Below are 14,562 nucleotides of genomic sequence, written 5' to 3'. Positions count from 1 at the left end.
AGAGAAGGCCAGTGGATTCTTTCCAAAATCACTTTGTGGTGCTGAAAGGATGACTAAAAAGGATGACAAATAAAGCAGCCTTAAAATGAAAACAGGATCTCGTTCCTGCGAGACCTGTGACAGTTTTTCAATACAGAAATTATCTCCTGGAAAATATATTTGCAATGATTCTTAAACAGGAATGGTTCCCTATCAGGTACCTATAATTCTGTATGTGATCAGCCCTTCTTCTGGTCTGCACTGACTTGTCCTCACCAAAGTGAATGACATTTCCAGTAGCACAAAAGACATATAAATAATACTGATGAAATCTTTAAAAATGCATAAATCACAGAATCATATAATCTCAGACTGGTTTGGGTTGGAAGGGACCTTAACACCCATCTTGTTCCAACCCCTGCCATGGGCAGGGACACCTTCCACTAGACCAGGTTGCTCCAAGCCCTCTCCAACCTGGCCTTGGACACTTCCAGGGATGAGGCAGCCACAGTTTCTCTGGGCAACCCGTGCCAGGGCCTCATCACCCTCCCAAGGAAGGATTTCTTCCCGATATCCCACCTAACCCTGCCCTCTGTCAGTTGGAAGCCATTCCCCCTTGTCCTGTCCCTCCAGGCCCTTGTCCAAAGTCCCTCTCCAGCTCTCTGGGAGCCCCTTCAGGCACTGGAAGTGGCTCTAAGGTCTCCCTGGAGCCTTCTCTTCTCCATCCCAGAGGTTTAAACCTTCTGGTAACCTGAGCTCAGGCTATTCCCCCTTGTCCTGTCACTCCAGACCCTTGTAAAAAGCAAAGTTTGATCCCATTTTGGGGTACTCAGATGGACAATGAGAAGAGTCTCAATACACAGAAGTTTCCCACTTTATTCACAGTGGAGTCACTGGGAGCTCTGCAGCACTGCAGAACCAAACTTAACCACAAATACCTCCTACAGCAAACCCCTCTGACATCTGAGGCATCCAAAATCTAACCCATCATCAATCTCCAATTTTTTAATTGCAGCAGAAAGCCGAAAACCCTAAAACCAAATAACGCTCTCCCCAAAAAAGCTATATTCTTCAGCTATACCACATGCTTAGTGAACCCTTTGTCACAGGGTTGATAAAATGAATTAATCAAGATCACACTTATACTTATTAAGCACTAAGAAGCTTTTAATCCTGGTTATTCCCTTCAGTTGAGTCATTATTAGCATCTTTTCTTGCCTTCCTGAAATGATTAACAGTGGTGACCTTTTCAAAATTTGGAAGGATCTTTCCTGCATGCAAAGTAAAACCGCAACTGCTTAATTTAAAGTACAGCACAAACCCATTCTACCTAAATAATCTCTGTCAACAATTAATTTAACATTAAGGAAGTCAAATAAAAATGTGTAGTCAGTAGTGGGTCTGTTTTTAATTCATTTGTCCTCTTTAATATCCTGCTCAAGGCAGGAATTATTGGTGACAAAACCAGTCACGGTTATCACATCAATTTAACTTCAGTGTTTGAAGCTGCAGAGATCGATTTTCCAACATCACAAAATTTCCCCATCACAGTTTCCTGGTTCCTGGATCCAAAGAGACTCAGTAAAGCCCTGTGAAATACCAAATCAACATCAAAAAACACCTCAACACCTCTCTCTTATAAATAAACAAATAAACAAAATTCTACCCCAAAACCACTACTGGAGCAGCACTTATCAAGCAAAAAGTAGTTGCTTGAAGAAGACATCTGCCGCAAGAAAAGGGTGACTAAAGGGGACAGCTCTAAAGCTCCACGTGATCCTGCTATTTCTTCTGACTCAGGTAAAATTACCTGTATTTTTTGGGAGCAGTTCTCCCTTGGAGTGGGCAAATCTACTCAATTGTTACAAGCTACAAGATTCCCAACCCAGGCCCTTTATGTCAAATTGAAGCATCAGATAATTCCCTACACCAGGGTCACACTGAAATGAAAAATAAAGGGTTATTTCTGATTGCAACAAACTGCTGTTTCCAGAGATTTCTGCTTTACTCTAAACCCCAAATGCCTTCAAAAGGCATCTACTTGGAAAGGTGACATATGTTATAATACAGTGTTCTTTAAGTCTCTGAAATTCTTCCTTTGGCTTTGAAATCCAGCATTTAAATTTCTGAAAATGCAGATCAAGAGATCCAGGAGGAAAATAGGCCATTTGCAGCTCTGAAAAGCATCTGTATTAGTGTCTGCTGTTCTCAGTGGAGGCAAAGGATTCTTGAACACTAATATATCTGCTTTAATTCTTGTCCCTGTTTGAGATTTGCTTTTATCTCTCCTATCTCTTTTTAACCTTTATCTGTGGTAATTGTATTTGTTAAGTCTTGTTAATTAAGACTGCAAGCTCACCAGGGAAACATCCTCCCCTTTGTTTTCCCGTTCCATATCACGCCTGGCAGAAGTACAGCATCAAAAATGCATCAGATATTTGCTTCAACAAAACCATTTCATAGAGTCTAGACATAAAGGTCTTGAAGTTCCCCTGTGTGCTTGTATCAGAACTGTTCTGCTTATACAACTTAGTGTTTTAATAATATAATATTATTCAATTAGAATTACTGCTTCTGGTGAGAGATTTTAATATTGACTATTAAAAAAATCGATCAGAATTAAATCATTCCCTTTTCCAGCCAAGAGCTGGTGCCCTTCAAAGGTTCACAGGCTTGTCCCAACATCCCTCCCTCCACACTGACCTCTCAGTTTGGTTGCTGTGTAGTTAAAGGCTGTGTTTTTATTCTCTTTGTCTACGGTCAGGAATGTTTTTTAGTCTATACGACAAATTAGTGACCCTAAATTATTCATTCGATACTTAAACAAATTCTCTACCAAACCCCCAGTAAATTGAACAAAAATACATTATAAATTCTACTTTTCTCTACATAGCATAAATACGACATTTTTCCAAAGATTTCTTAAGGCATCGCTCGCTTTTGCCTGAAGTGACACCACACTAAAAGGCAGCTTTAATAATCTGTTTCATTTTCTTGTCCTCCCTTTCCTTGAACCATTAATGGAAGCGAAAGCAAAGATGTAACCCAGCTTGTTATCTTTGCAAAATCAAATACATTAGACAGGGTATTATTTGCCTGAGGCAATGCCATTTCCAGTTTGGATCACTGCTCCCCAGGACCATTCCGGTCACAAAGGAAGGAACTGGGATTTGACAATAATTGTGCCACTCACTCACAACAAGCAATTGCTCTTTCACCAAGAAATCACTTTCCACCCCAGTACATTTGAATGAATAAACCTGTGGTGTGTATTACACAGGAAATATTTGCCTTAAAGTCTCGGAATAATTCTAATTTATTTCTCTTTACCTTCATTACACATTAACAAGAGAAATCAGAAATTAATCAAGACTGTCTTATGAGAGCAATTTATCCTTAACCACTTGGAAATTGGATTTGTAACATTAAAATACAGTGTTTGTTTGGATGAGAATCACTAAATAAATCAAAAAACCTTAAGAACTAAATGTCTGGGACTTGGACCTCTGGGTTGACTTCTCCAGTTGTTCCCAGTTTGAGGGGCCAGTTGTTCTCCTCTTGACACCATTTTCCAATGTCTAGTCGTTGGTTCTGCAAATTTTGGCCAACGTGATGCATAAATGGCATCACTTGAAGATCTGGGGATATTTGTGTTATATTATCCTCTAAACAACTCAAAATGAGTGTTTAAAACATCAACCCTGTATTTTTGAGCTCACTTCCACACTTGTTATTTACACCATTAATAACAAAACTCTCATTATTGTGTTTGACTATGCCCTGCCATGTTCTGTTGCTTCTCAAAATCACAGAATCATAAAGGTTGGAAAAGACCTCTAAGATTACCTAGTTCCAGCTGCTCTTCTCCCATCCCTTCAGCACTGAAGCAAGATCATGGTTTCTCATTTTATTGCTCTTGATATTTAAATAACAAGTGAGAACAAGTCAACTAACAGCAAGACTGAGTAAAAAGCCAGGTCTCATATTTGAGGCTGAATGACGTTTGAGGCTGAATGATGCCCAGTGACAGAGGTGATGGTGAGTGAGTGATTCAGATCAGGATGGACAGAAATACTCTGACAAATCCAATTGTCATCTCAGGCCACAGGGAGAATTTTTAAATTTTCCCACATCTGTTGTTACAGAAGAGATCCCTGACCTTAATTCATAATATTTTTCCAATTTCACTTTGTGAATTAACATCAATTTAAGTCCTTTTAATGAATTCTAAATTCTTTTAACCCACCGTTAAAACCAAACCACTTTCCCAAGTCCACCTCGAGGCTCTTCCAAGTGAGTACCCTGCAAAGGGAGCTCACTGTCAAATGTTGTTAGGGGTGAATGTTCTGTGAATCCTCAAGAATACAAATACGCTCTGAACACAATAAACAACCTATCAGAAGGCATTTCTATCTTACAGAGCAGAGTCCTGACATTTTTTACTTAGTCTTCTGTGGATGCCTCATCATTGTGGAGCAGAATCCTACAGGCTGTGGACTCCCCAGCCCTGGAAGTGTTCAAGGCCAGGTTGCACTGGGCAACCTGGTGCAGTGGAAGGTGTCCCTGTCCATGGCACAGAGGTTGGAACAAGATGAGTTTTAAGATCCCTTCCAACCCAAACTATTCCATGATTCACACAATTTGAATACATGAAATCCCAACCCAAAGTACGAAGACTATTCGCAAAACCCTCAATGCTTTCCAAGCACGGCTGAAGAAGATTCCCATTCAGTTCACGACAGGCTGACCAACTGGAAGCATTTACAACTTGCTACAGGAGTTTTTTTCATTGTAAAATAACAACTGACAAGTACAAGACAAACAGCAATAATTGGCCGTGCCAAGCACGCCGTGTATTGCAACCATGGATGCAGACGGCAAGGCAGGAGCTGCTTTCTGGGATAGGCTGCAAAAATAGCAAAGCCTGACATTTAAAGATTTTTCTCCTTCCTTCTGGAGGCAGGTTTCAAGCACAGTAGTGCAGATTTTCGTCAGTCTCTTCTTGGAAACAGAGCAAAGCCTCAGGTCATGGTGATTCAGGAAGATGTTTTAGTTGTGGGCAGAGTGGGAGAAGACAACCTGATGTCTACGGGGATGGTAAAGATTCACACTTCAGAAGGTAGAAGAAAAGGCAGCAGCTCAGTAAGGATTGAGACTTATACAGATTGCCAACATATTGTACTCCAGAGAAGCTCATTTCAGATCATGTTTGTACAAACTGTGGGCTTCTCATCACACCAACTCCTCTTTCCATGTGCATCTTCCAGTGTCACCTTCTCCATCCAGGTCCATCTTCTCTCTCTTTTTACCTCTTTGCCATTACACCAATGTAATCACCTGTACTTCAGCACCAACATGATGACAGTAGGATTGTTCCTCATACATTCATCTGAACATTTAAGAATATTTGTCTTACAAACATCAGTTACATGACAATGGAGTTGTCTGATTTTTTTGGGAAGGGGTTGGGAAGTGGGGTTTTTTGTGGTAAGGACATTGTTTGTCATATGTTACCATCTGCCTTTGAGAGCAAAACCAAATAAATAAATGATGTCTCTGGCTAAGACTCAGAAATGCATTTGCAGCTTCCATCAGTTTCCTCTGGAACTGAAAGAGCTCCAGCTGAAATTGATACCAAATGGCATCAAACAAAAAGGGCTGCCTGGCCAGAATTTATGAATACACGGTGACCTCTTGATGAGGGTGTTTACTGAATGGATACACTGGTCTAATCTATCAGCAAACTGTTGGAAAAGCAAATCAGCAATTCCAACACCAGCTGGAGGCAGCCAAATCCATAAACACTGAGGGACATCACATTTGTTCTCATGTCTCACCCCTGACCTCCAGCAGCTCAACAGAATAGTTTGTTAAGGGGCAATACAGACTTTGGCTAATTTAAAAGGACACATTCCCTAAGGAGAAAGAGAAAGCTTTTGGAAAACAGTCATACTCAGATCTCAAAAGTTTAGAGTGGCTGTGGCTTGCCATCATTAATTTATAGTAATCACAGTTAAGAGATGCCTGTAATTACCACTTTGAAAACTTTTCTCCTTAAGTCAACCACTAAAAATACGGAACCACTCAAATACAGAGTGCTGTCCACTTACTCTAATATCCACCAAGCAATTTCCAGGATAAAATGCCAGTTTTAGAAGCTAAGCTAGGACTAGGAACAGAGGTGTCTCATGCTGTGTAGTTTGGTTATTTTCCCAGAAGTTTCACGATGTATGAGCAGCATCACGATGGATTTACTTGATTTGACTTCCTCCACCAGGTAAATGCGTTGAACAGTGATAGTCTGCAGAGATGTTTGTAAGTCTGGGAAAAACCCATTCAAATCTCTTAGGGATGGTTTTATGAAGATTGGAAAGCTGGCCCAGGAGTCTAACTGCAGAGCAGACCCTGGAGGCACTGAGTGTGTGGGTTACTAACCTCAGTTCCTCACCTGAGAGGAACAGACCAAATCTCCCCCAAAGCCTGATCCAAAGGGAGTTTCAGAGGTGATGGTCAGAATTGGAAGGCTGAGAAGAAACTCTGCCTGAGGTCTTCAAAGACTTGCCTCTTCCAAGAGGTTTAATTCCAGCTACTGGCTCTCGGAGCTGCCCAAGGACAGCCTGACACGCGAGTGACAAACAGTGATTGTATCAATCAGAATCCACGCTGGGTCATCCAGGAACTGTTTCCTGCACGATTCATGTGCTGCTCAGCTCACCCTGCCCACCTCTTCTTTTCCCTTTCTTTGTCTTGGCTTTATGTTCCTTGCCAACCTCTTCTTGAGCTTCCACATATTTGATACTTTCTCATTCTTTCCCCATCCCCCTTAGAAAAAGTCCAAAATAAAATAATCCATAGCTAAGTAAGAGGATTGTTTATTTAAGCAAGATGGAATCATAGAATATCCTGAGCTGGACAGAACCCACAACAATCCAGTCCAACTCCTGGCCCTGCCCAGGACAAATCCCAGAATCCCACCCTGTGGCTGGGAGCGATGTCCATGTTCCTGGGCCTTGGTCCATTAACTGTAACCCTAAAAGTAATACGTGGATAGAGCCTTCCTAAATCTTCGTTCGCGAGGCCTAGCCATGATTTGAAAAGTAATAAATAATTCTACTTACTCTACTGTTTTAAGGAACTGAGATCTGAAAACACCCTTGAACCTACAAGGACTGGGTGTCTTCTGAATGTTGCTGAGTTCCCTCAGACCTCATTTCTGTGGAATAAGCTCCACAAAGCACCAGGTTCAGTACAGGTTCTCCAATTAGCTCAGTAATAACGAAACTAATAAAATGGAAAAGCTAATTTTGCATTATTGTTATGAAAGAAAACTTTCCCTCTCACCTAATGAAGTTGTCCATCATTCTGCAATTCCTACCTGCATATGCACGGTGTCAGTAGGGGGCATTAAAGCTTTTGGAAACCAAGTAGCAGCACAAAATGTTTCTAATTTTCAAGTAGGGCTTCATATGGTTCTTTATATATTGAAAAGGGAGCAAGGAACTGCTCATTTACAAACTATATTCTGCACAATTTAAGAACATGCAAAAAATACTGTGATACCATGGAGAAAAGGAGGCTCGGGGGGACCTTGTTGCTCTCCACAACTCCCTGGAGGGTGGAGGCAGGTGGGGGTCAGGCTCTGCTCCCAGGGAACAAGGGAGAGGACAGGAGGAAACAGCCTCAAGTTGTGCAAGGGGAGGGTCAGGTTGGATATTGGGAAAACTGCTTCATGGAAAGGGTTGTCAGCCCTGGCACAGCTGCCCAGGACAGGGGTGGAGTCCCTATCCCTGGAAGTGTTCAAAAAACTTGTGGATGTGGCCTTGAGGACATAGTTTAATGGTGGTGCTGGATGATGGCTGCACTGGACCCTTAAAGGCTTTTCCAGCCTTAACAATTCTATGATTCTATGTTTAGAACTACAAGCTAAAATAATAAAAGGAGGTAATTTCTTAAACATTTTTGTTGCACTTGTTAATCTGTATCTGTAAAGCTCTGCCTGAGCCTGGAGGAAAATCAATTGATTTCTGGTTGGTTTTTTTTAACTGATAAAATGAGATGAATGTCTCCTCTTGTCTCAGCATTCAGAGGGTACCAATGTGCTCCCTTTTCCATGACCTATCTCAGAAATCAGTACAGCGGGAACCCAAGGAGTTACTGTACCAAGACAAATATGGAATGAGAGGAAAATTATTCAGTATATGCAGATGGAAGAAACTACTTGTAGGACATTTTTATTCAGAACAAGATTCCTTTTTGACATTCGCATCACAGACTGTACACAACCATGCAATGAAAAGCATCATCCCAGCAATAGCTGGGCACATGGAGCTACTGGAAGTGCAACAAACCCTCTTCCTCCATGTGAGTACAGATTGATTAAGGGCAAATTGAGAAAATAGTTCCTATTTAATTCCACTAAGTGTCATGCAGATGTTTGGCCCTCATAGCATTTAAATCTGCTGTGGAAAAAGCTGCAATAAATTGCTCTACCACGAGAAAATGCAACTTGCTGGTTGTGAAAAAAAGCAGAAAGTCTTTGCACAGTTATATGTCAATTAGTTTTGTTGGAAATAGCCAAAACTCAAAGTAATCTAATCAAACCTGATTCCAATTTGAGTGCACCATCCTGGAGACATGGACAATGTGAGTATGCCATAATGTACCACACCACAAGGAGTTTATCAGGAGATACTAGGAAATCGGTGAGGCGCTTAGTCCAATACACACCAAAAAAAAATGGGCTTTTTTACCATAAGAAGAAAAGAAATAATCTCATATATTGTTATTTCTCCAAAGTCTTATTCTTACATTACTTAATCTCTGCTCTGCCCCTCAGCCACATCTATTTGTAGCCCCGAGAGAACAAAACAATGTGAGAAACTTAAAAACTGAATATTTACTTTACTTCCCGTGTTTCCCAGGTCTATCCAAAAGAAAAGACTGAATCTATGCATGTATGTCTTGGAAAATAAAACCTAGTTTATAGTAATAACCCTTTCCATGGGCTGTTGTGGCAATATTTTACCCACTCAAATAATCAGCTGCTGTTGCATCAGTCTAGCGTTGTGCTGTGTGTCACTGTTTCAGTGCATTACAGAAATGTCTATGATTTATCAGCAGTTATAGCCTCACACAGCACTGAGACAGGAACTCACATGTGTCAACAGCACTGCCTATTGATTCATAAACTTGGTAAAAGTCACAGCCTCCCATGGGCAGAGTTCAGGTTTATTTACACCTTGTCTCTCAGACCCGGTCAGGCAGTCGCATAGGAAACTGGGAGGAAATGTAATTTTCCTGTTTTAGCTTCCCAAATCTGCTCTCTCCTTCCTACTTCTCCAAATCCACCCATCATAGAATGAGCAGAGCATGTTCTGTGGCACTTGCACATCATGTTGTAACCTCAACTAGTTTGTGGCTATTGTAGAATGTCCATACCATGATCATCGTGGAAGAACCTACAAACCCAACGTGCCAAACAACCCTCGAACTTGTTCCAAGAGACAAACACACACCAGTGGTGCTGGAAAAATGATTGGACTCGATTATCTTAGAGGTCTTTTCCAGTCTGAATGATTCTTGGCTGTGAGGGTAGAGAGGCCCTGGCACAGGTTGCCCAGAGAAGCTGTGGCTGCCCCATCCCTGGAAGTGTACAAGGCCAGGATGGACAGGACTGGAAGCAACCTGGTCTAGTGGAAGGTGTCCCTGCCCATGGCAGATGAGCTTTAAGGTCCCTTCCAACCCAAGCCACTCTATGATTCTACAATCCTATGATCCCTGTGGAACCCACATGATGTTCTCATAAGGTAACACCAGGCAATAGAAGTAAAACACATTGGCTATTCAGAAACAAAAAAGCTGAAAAAGATAAAAAAAATAGCAAGAATGGAACAGAGAATGTATAGATCTGCAGTGAAGCCAAGCTACACTGCATAAATTAGGATAAACCACAAATGTGTCTGCCACAGTCTGTCCTGGCAACCAACTTGAGCCCGTAAGAAGCCAACTGTACCTCCTGGAAACACACAGCCCGAATTTGTAGATGCTATCACAATGGCAAGCTTCACACATCAACAGAGCTCTCAACAAAGCTAAATTCAACAGGAGAGCTTCCTTGAGAAACCATTTTGGCACAGAAAATTTAACTTAATAGTTAAGCCTGGGTATGAGGGTTGGAGGTCATGGATTCTTTAGGAAAGTCTCAGCCACCACAGCAAGTCATGAAACCTCTGGGACTCTCTGTTTCTCATAGACTGGCACACTGTAAACATTAAAAACTTATTAAAAGGTATTAAAAACTCCAGAAATAGCTTATTTCTCTGAGAAGGAATCCACTGTCTTTCACAGAATCAATCAGATTCTTCCTCCCCCTGTCAGAAAAATGGCTGAATCTATCAAAATCAAATTACCATTAATATAATGATCTGTTGTACTTCACTTGAATCTTTAACAGCTGGTGAGTATTTTAACACCATCTTTTCCCACATATGTGGCCGGGGGATGAAAGAAGTTGCTCCTTTCTGTTTTCCACAGTTGTAGACAGGGTTTGGAGGGGATATATGGACAGAATAGATGTAGGGATGATACAGCTGGTTCTGTGTTTGTTGTGTATGGGCCTATTTCTATTTCCTCCTCACCTTCACATCCTTTGCAATCCTTCCTGCCACTCGCTGCAAATGCTCAGGAATTCTCCTTGGGAGATGGAGACAGATGGGAGAACATACTCAGAAGAGAAAAAGAGAGGAACCTTCTGGTTCTTCCCCATCCTTTTCCCTCCTCACTTCAGTTTGTTTCGCCTAGGACTTTCAGGAGATAATTGAGCAACACAGGGTGTCCAATATCAGTCCCAGGTCAAAAGAGAAGCTGCAGAAAGCAGGAGAATCATCCTATTTCTCCAAAACAGAACAAGAAGCTGGAAATCACATCAACAACCGGTGAGAAGCACAAACAGATCAGCTCATCAAAGTAAAGACAAGGGTGTTTTCAACAGTGGAACTATGGAAAAGCATCCTGCTGTACACAGAGCAAAGTGGAACCAGGTCCAAAAGCACATCATAAAAAAATCACAGAATCATTTAGTTTGGAAAAGACCTCCAAGGTCATGGAGTCATCACCATACAGCACATTCAGGGGGCAGGCTGTTGTGACAGATACTTGTTTTATCTCACAAGCAGAAGTCAGTTCCCCCAGCCCAAGTACTGGGTGAAGGTGGCCAGGAGAGCTCAGATCTGGGATCCTGGTTCATGGGGTGCCAGCACAGGGCAGGAGCCACCTAACCACAAGCTGGACACGCAGCTGGTGCTGAGAGGGACTCCAACAGGGACATGTCCCACTGGGAGCTCCACTCTACCTTCTGAGTTCCTCCACCGTGATCAAACCACTGGAGAAATTTATGGCTCTTATAAATTACTGTTCTCCTCAGCGATTTCAAGCACATAGTTTCCAAAAACTGAGCTTTCTGAAGCACCACTCCAAATGGGGGCTGCCACTTAAGTCTTTCTTATTTGGTTCCACAATCAGAAAGCAAAATCAAACCTGACATCTTTTGATAATTTTCCTCTGCCTATAGTACATTTTACAGCTTCAAGTAATTAAGCAGATCAGTTGTTATTCACCAGGCTTGGAAACAACTCAAACGCTCCCCCCGTGACTGGATTGTGCCATATTATTTAACTTACTCAATCCCACCACGGAAGATTGTTGTGTAATGAAAACAGATCATGTTTTCAAAAAAATTAAGGCTAGCATATGATTTGCATTTTACATTATATATCAAAAAGCAAATGCATGAATGTATTTCAGCTGAAGGATAACCAAGAGAAAATCCAGAGCAAAATTTCCTAGTATTTCATTTCTGTTCTGCCCTATATTTTCTCCATAAACGAGATAACAGGTAGTCACTAAAACGATGAAAGCTAAATGTGAATTAAATTGGAAGAAAAAAACCCCATGAAAATCTTAATTAAGAAAAGACAATAAACATCCTACTCTGGAAATCCCTTCATTAAAAAGCTCATGCTCCTCACACAGCATAGCCAGTGACTGCCTGTATATTAAGAAATTGAATAAGTGATGTAAATGGTATAAATATTCATAGAATCACAAGGACCTTAAAGCTCATCTCATGCCATAAGCAGGGACACCTTCCACTAGACCAGGCTGCTCCAAGCCTTGTCCAACCTGGCCTTGAAGAAATATTTATAATCTTGAGGATAAATATTGCAAGACAAAGAAAACTGTGTTATAAGCAGCAGAGTTAATTTATAAAATATTGACTTTCGTTGATAAAACATTTGGGATCTTGCTGAGAAGGTCCTTGCTATGGGTGTAAACCTGATGATACTAGGAGTTATTATTTGATAAAAATAAGATGGCGGACCTGTGGAAAATAAAAGCTGTCTTTAAAGCTATTGCTTTGGAAATCCTCAAGGTAAGGATAGGGTGAGGGAGAACAGACTGTGGACCACAGAGAGGGAATGTGCTGTTTTCTGGCTGACAGGAGAAAGTGCTGAGGACTATCTTCAGGAGATGTCTTCCTCTCTCCAGTGACTCCAAAGGAAACTTTACACCCACTGCATGTCCAAAACTTAGATGCCTCTGAAGGGATACCAAATCATGTCATCTTCTGCCTGCTCTGTTCCTCACAAAACCCCCCAAAACACACATGATACCAGGGGAACTTTAAGAAAGGAAGCAGCAGCATATGGGCTTCCAGAATCTCTGAGGCAAAAATGACAGATGCAAGAGAGGAATGAGACTTGTGGATTCTGGTGGAGGAAAAAGCCTGGAGGCTATCAAGGTTTTGTGCTGTTATTTGATATGAATGAGGCATTTTGAAGACTGGATAGAGCGACAGCAGCTGTGGGAAACTGTTTAAGGGGTTTGGAGCAGGCAGGGATCAGACTGACAGATGTTTGGAGAGAACTGTGATGACATGTTGGCCATGTCCAGTGAGAACTCAACCCTGAGGAAAAGAACAAATTGCAGCACAGAAGCATTTGAGTCATGGCCTTTAAAAAAAAAAAAAAAAGGTCTGAAAAAATTTGCTTTCCCTTTTCTTTCTGGGTAAGGTCTGCTGACTGGATATCAGAGCAGACGGGTGACGACACAGATTTCATCAGCATAATCAGGAGAAAGAAGTTGCAATGCATTCAGCCACAAAAGAAGGAAAATGCCTGGGAAAGGCAATTAGTGAAAAAGGAAAGGAGAGCAAGGGAAGACAGAAACTTGAAAATAAGGGGCATAGAAGAAGAACCACCAAGTAAAGACAACAATGATGACAGAGGTGGTGAAAGATGATGATTTACCACACCACCAACCCCAAACTGAGGAAGTTCCCTGTTTATGAGGCTCTGAAAGTTATAGATTCTATGAAATCCAACAGCATGAATTCATTTCCTTGCTACTATTACTGTGTAGTTGGTATTTCTTGGACATTTACTCCTGAGGTAATTTTCTACCCAGCTACTACTTCCCAGCTCCCCACAAAAGAGCACCTTATGTAAGTGGCATTTTGCTTAGCACAGGTGAGGGTGTTTCCATGCACTGCACAACAAATTCACAACTGAGAAGGAAATTCAGGTACGCAGCTGAAATAACTGCCTGCAACACACACAAACAGCCCTCCAGACATTCTACTGAAATGTTGTATCACACTCTAATAATTCAAATTGTGTTTTAGCATGTGTACAACATGAAAAGATGTCTGGTTTTGTTGTATGGTTTGACATGTTAAGCATGTGCTCACACACAAACAGCCTTGAAACCTTTCTTTCTAAGGGAGATTGTTTCTACAATAGTTTCCTTCTTATCTCAGGTTAAAACACAGATGTGCAGTTCAAAATCACCTGATACTAAAAATTTTTAAAAATTGAGTTGAGAACATTCTCTCTTGCCATTAAAAATGAACCCAGAGGGATCCCACCTCTTTTGTGAGTTGATTCAAGAAGAGATTATTAGTTACTTCTATAAATACATATTTTTATGGTTTTTCTCCAAACAATCCAGATACCCTGTGCCAAGTCTGGCCACACTCTACTCGCCTAATTCCCAGCAGGACCATTTTTCCACAGCACCCATTTCTCCAAACAGACTAGTGGGGGTAAGACAAGCAGCCTCCTGTCATTTCAACGCTGGCAGATACGACAGATGTTCCAGGGAATTAATGTGTATAAACCTAAACACGAGTGACTACAACCAATTAAAATGCTGAAGAACATACTGAAGCCTTTACAGCTTGTAACCAGTTTGAGGTTTTTACTTCTGCTTGGATTAAAAACAACAACAAAAAAAAAAAAGAAGCAGAAAGTCTGCATGATTCTAGAATTCTAATTTGAATTGAATTGCTACACCCTAAATGCATTTCAAACTGTGTTTAAAGCAAAATTAAAACAGCAGTTATCTCAGTTCTACCCAGTACAATTCCCTGGTATCCAAGTTTGCAGTTTTCTCTCATATTTTTCTTACTGTTTAACGAGACAAAACAACTATAAGAGCTACAAATTCACTCTCAGATATTAGTAATTCACTTCAAAAGTAAATACAGCTTTCTATTTTAGCATAACTCACATAAACCATTTTAAC

General features: G+C 41.1%; 1 protein-coding gene across 2 annotated transcripts in view; it reads right to left on the bottom strand.

The window, feature by feature from the left end:
* PDE4B (phosphodiesterase 4B) overlaps window positions 1–14,562 on the bottom strand; it is a 198,522-nt gene that overhangs the window by 139,975 nt on the left and 43,985 nt on the right. The window lies entirely within an intron of this gene.

This window comes from Chiroxiphia lanceolata, chromosome 9, assembly GCF_009829145.1.
Source record: "Chiroxiphia lanceolata isolate bChiLan1 chromosome 9, bChiLan1.pri, whole genome shotgun sequence".
Taxonomy (NCBI): Eukaryota; Metazoa; Chordata; class Aves; order Passeriformes; family Pipridae; genus Chiroxiphia; species Chiroxiphia lanceolata.
Note: the sequence above shows the minus strand (reverse complement) of the source record. Positions and strands in the feature narration are given on the sequence as shown.